The 5283-nt window shown below is 41.0% G+C and overlaps 1 long non-coding RNA gene across 1 annotated transcript; it reads left to right on the top strand.

The window, feature by feature from the left end:
- Nucleotides 1–1005: 1005 nt before the first annotated feature.
- On the top strand, nucleotides 1006–2035 carry LOC131444123 (uncharacterized). Its single transcript, XR_009233690.1, has 2 exons — nucleotides 1006–1219; nucleotides 1846–2035. It is a non-coding gene; the product is annotated as an uncharacterized LOC131444123 (long non-coding RNA).
- The last annotated feature ends 3248 nt before the right edge of the window (nucleotides 2036–5283 follow it).

Below are 5283 nucleotides of genomic sequence, written 5' to 3'. Positions count from 1 at the left end.
ACATAATGTTCTAGTGAATAAAGACTGTTTAGCTGTTTAGCCAACTGCAAAGTTGTTGTCACTTGACTTTTACTCAACTTCACATGGGAAAATACATGCTTTCGCTTTCATTTTGAATACGTGCTTCCGGTATGCTCGCTTTTATTTTGAAAGGCTTCGAATCAACTTCCGGTCCTGACAGCGCAGGAGATCTCACAGTGCAGGACTGCAACGAAGGGTCCTGACAGTGCAGGTCTGCAGCCAGACTGTCCTGGATTTGATCACATTCATCACATTTCCTTCAGATGAGACTTGAGAAAACTTTGGTCTGTGGTTTGTTTCCTGTTCAGCAGCAGAATCACTTCACAGACGTTCAGCAGCTTCATGACGATCATTTCCTGCTTTCACAAGGTAACGAAACTAAACTCATCTCATCACACGTGACTCTGAGTGGACGTGATGTTTTTACTGTGAAGCTCATGAATCTCACGTCACTGACTCTTGTTCAGCGACTGAGGTTTTTACACAGAATGAATTGACCCTGTAGTGACTTAGAGAGGCTTAAATGTCTGGTGTAATACTGCAAACTTGTCTTATTATGGGATGTGAACATGTCCTGGTTCCTCTGAACGTGAAGAAGGCCCAACCCTTTTGAAGCAGCTCTGCTGACACAGTATAAATGCTGACACCTGCTGGTTGACATGTGATATTACACACTGGAATCACGTGGATGCTCAGAACCCACGAGCTGAACTTCTGTATGGTCTTAATTCACTGAGTCAGAGCCGGCCCTGGGCATAGGCAGTATAGGCAAATGCTAGGGGCGCCGTCATCCGCAGGGGGCGCCGAAAACGGAGGAAAAAATAAATAAATAAAAATAAAAACATTTTTTTTAATTATAAATATTACTTTTTTTTTTTTTTTTTTTTAACCAGTGCCATTATTACTATTATTTCGAAATATTATATAAGCCTACAGCGACATAAAGTCATAGCAAAGATTATTAAATAATGCAGAAGCCTTTTTTCTGGGTGCAACAAGCCTTTGCTCTGTACCTGCCCTCTGTGAGGGGGGCGGGGTCAAGAAGCCAGCTGCCTGAATCTGAACAGACCGTGACCCAGAGACGAAGAAAAAGATTAATGACACTGTATCGGAATTATGTCCAAAAGACTGAAGCCATCCGGCGCCCAAGGAAGGAAAAGAAGGAAAGAAGAGGAAGAGAAACGTGAAAAAGATAGAGGTACAGTAATGTCAATGTGATGAAGTGCATGAATGAATAGTTTAATGCATCGTAGTTACCGTTGTTGGAGCAGAGTGTTAGCGTGCTAGCTTACTTCAGACGATAGCGACATTGTTTAATAATCAATAAATAGCTGAGTCGACGTGTGTTAATGTTACTCCACCTTAAATTCATCAGGGACGTTTGGAAACTTAACGTTAGGCCTGTTCAGGTGTTATTTTACAGGTGTCTTTCCTGCTTGTATGTCAGTTAAAATGCTTTTAGTTGTCCGTCCCCTTTGTAATAGGGTGGTTGTAAGCCTTTGGTTTTATGTGTCACAGTTTATGTTTGTTAAAGTTTACATCAGTGTTAAAGTGCGGTTAAAGTGTATTACTGTTAATATTTTATACCTTAGCTTTCCCATATCATTCATAGTCTATATATACATATATATTCATTTCACTGCACTTTACTGTTTTTTTAACTCTGGTTAGACTGAATTGCATTGCAATGACAATAAAGTTGAATGAATCTCATCACATTTTCATTATTAGTCTATATTAGTCTCATGTATAGCACACCAAGCATCTGTTTTTTTATTAAAATGTTACATGCAGTCGTCACATATACTTCTCTTCTCTCTTCAGATGCACTTTTAAAATATTTCAGTACCACCCCAGTGACACAGCATCAGGTGCTGCTGTCCCGTCTACCTCTGCACAGCCCAGTGACACAGCATCAGGTGCTCCTGTCCTTTTTAATTTTATCACTTGTTTCTTTCTTTAGTTTTTATTTGGTGTGATATTTTTTACTCAAAGAAATAAAATCTTGAATACACACATGCAGTTTCTGTGTGATTGTATGAAAGTTGATTGTGAAATTTACTGCTGCGATGCAAGGGGGCGCCAGCTAAAATCTTGCCTAGGGCACCAAATTACTCAGGGCCGGCACTGCACTGAGTGATGGTTTGACATCAAACATATTTAAATGTAACATCTATAAACACAAACTCTTGTTAACGACCAGATGTTGTTTGGAGCTCAAACGTCACCTGGTTGTAACAAAAGACTTTTCTACAAGTTCACTGTGTTTGTTTATGTAGAGAGAGTCGTGTTCCTTTGTCACAGCTAAAGAATCAATCATGGAGTAAAAGTGACAGCTACAGTGAAAAGTGGAATTTCCTGTTCAATAATTCCTAAGATATGAACTCGTTTTCTTTTACTTTGACCTTTGTCTGAAAAGTGGATCCTCTCTCAGCTAACTTGGCTAGTGCTGCTAACTGCAAAACAATCACTTCCCTGTTACAGATCCATCATGTTCTTATGACTTAACTCCGCCTCCTCTGACTCATTCTGTCTCCATCAGCTGTTTAGTTTATTTCACATAGAAACAATATAAAAAAACACATAGACGATGACACATAAAAGTACATGTGACGTGCAGCAGAAACACGGATTGAAAAAGAAATGCAGTGAAAATGAAAAAGTTGTAACTTTTTGTCGACGTGAAGTTTTTACTGTGAAGCTCATGAATCTCACGTCACTGATTCTGTTGTTCAGTGACTTAAATGTTTGTAAATCACTGGTTTAGAGGACATTTGTGCTTTTGGTGAAAGAGAAGTTCTGCTGGACTGAGTTAAATTAAACGTTTATTCTCAATCGTCACAATTAACGACATCTCTTCAAAGTCCAGATGTTTAACATACATATGTATCTATCTATTGGGCAGCTTCTTACCTGACCACCAGAGGGCGGGCTCTTCTGTTAAACCAGTGGACTCACCTGCAGTGAAGGGCTGTAAAGTGTGATGCAAACAGCGTCTTGAGTGAGTTGTGAGTCGAGCTGTGACGTTCACGAACGAGTCAAATCTTTTTAACGGCTCTTTGAAATGAACCAGTAACTGAGTGACTGACAGTCCATTATTAGCATAAACCAATGGGCTGTGCCGATTGTTCAGTCAGCCAATGAGGGGCATGTCGGCCAATTCTGTGGTTAAAAAAAGTCTTCTTGCTGACCGGCCCACATTAGGTCAATGTGGTCCACCCATGTTAGCAGAACTTGTAATGAGCGAGTTTTATTCTCCCAGCAGGTGGCGCTCTGCTATGAATCAGATCAAGGACAGTGAAGAGGAAGCTCCGCCCTCTAAAACCACTCTGTGTAAGGAACATGAGGGTCAGAGGTGAGATGAGGATCTCATGGATCATGTGACTCGTCTCCATGTCACAGCTCAGTGTTTTATTTACACATCATGTGTTTGTAGGAGGATCCATCAACAGAGACCAGACTCTGCCAGACCTGGACCTGGACCCAGCTGTGTGTCCATGAAGAGTGACTGGTCCATGTATAAACTTTTGAACTTCAAACAAGAACAGAGGTCAGATGATGGAGGGTGGAGGTCTTCACAGGTCAACAACTCAAATGATCCACCATGTAGCACCAGAGACACCTAATATTTGAGAATTCAGACCCAGACCCATGCAGACCCAAGACATTCTGGACCCAAGTCCCAAACAGACCCGTCCACATTTAATCTCAGATCTGGACCCATGAAAAAATAAGAAATGTTGAATAATTGTGGAACAGTCCTGGCTCACGTGCTTGGGTTTGGGTAAAGTGATCTGACTGAAGATGTGGAAGTCTTAAATGTGTTAATCAGTGTAGTGTTTGACACCATCTGGGTCACACTCAACCATTTCTGACACAAACCTGTTTTCCTTGTGTCTCCTGATACTGTAGATCATTAATTAATTTATTTATATATTTCGGTCATGTCAGTTAGATCACTCATCACACAATACACATAACCGAAAGGGAAAGCGGGAGAAGCAAAAGCTTATCTATCCCCGCCCCCATTATCCACAGAATACATATTTTCATCATACAATACATAAATATTCTTTTTCTTATGAAATTTTGACAAACATGTTTCAGCATCAGGTAGCACTCAGAGATGTAGTAGTCTAGCTCTAGACAGTCAATCAGACTCCTGTCCGTCCCGAATGTAGCCAGCCATGAAGGTCTCATCTGGGCAACTAGGTTCACCAGAACCTGCACTTGTTGTTGTGAACACTTTGTTGATCACATTCAGTGACGAGCTTAGCAGTTCCATCTTGGATCAATTGATTCTCCATTGTGACTCGATTCACAGGGTCAGCTAGGTACTTCTCATGTGTTGACATTTGTGTTTCAGAATGTCAGCTGTTGTTTGGGTACATTCGCTTCTTGTTTTTGTTTGGTTACATTTGCTTCCACTGCCGTTCCCACACGGTGTCTACAGATCTCTGTCCCTGACCTTTGTCATACTTTCTTCCTGGGTCATTCTGTATTGTTTAATAGTCATCTCCACATACTTCTTTTTAAATACACTCCGTTTTGCTGATTTTTTCATCTCCTCGTCCAGTTTATTCCACTGTCTGACCCCCGTGACCGATACGCTAAAGGATTTTAATGTAGTTCTTACCCTTCTCTGCCTGAACCTCATGTTCCCTCTTAGATTGTGTCCCTCCCCTCTGTTCAGGAATAATATCTGTAGATTGTGAGAGAGGTTTTTGTTCGCAGCCCTATAAATCCTCTGTACTGTGCGGTATTTTATTAAGTCATATAATTTGAGTATTTTTGATTTGATAAAGAGTTGATTTATATGTTCTCTGTAACTGGCATATTGTAGAATTCTCAAGGCTCTTTTTTGGAGTATAAACAGGGGATAGGTAGTGGTTTTGTAAGTGTGTCCCCAGACCTCTGCACAGTATTGCAGGTGTGGAGAGACTAGTGCGCAGTACAACAAGTATAGTGCCTTCTGGTTAAATAGTTTTTGTGCCCTCCAAAGTATGGACACACTCCTGGCCAGCTTACCTTTTAAGTGTCTGGTGTTATCGTATCGATATCGAGATATGAACATTCAAGATATTCATATCGAAAAAGCAACGATATAAACAATATAGATTTTCCCCCGCGCTCGCCCTGCATGAACAGCTCTGGCGGTCACAGTAAACTTCATTTTTACGATTGCACTTGAATGCACCACTACGGCCAGCCAACCACAAACCTTATTTCATGCTTGCTGTGGATCGACAGCTGAAGCCAACC

This window comes from Solea solea, chromosome 17 (genome assembly GCF_958295425.1).
Source record: "Solea solea chromosome 17, fSolSol10.1, whole genome shotgun sequence".
In the NCBI taxonomy this organism is placed as follows: Eukaryota; Metazoa; Chordata; class Actinopteri; order Pleuronectiformes; family Soleidae; genus Solea; species Solea solea.
Note: the sequence above shows the minus strand (reverse complement) of the source record. Positions and strands in the feature narration are given on the sequence as shown.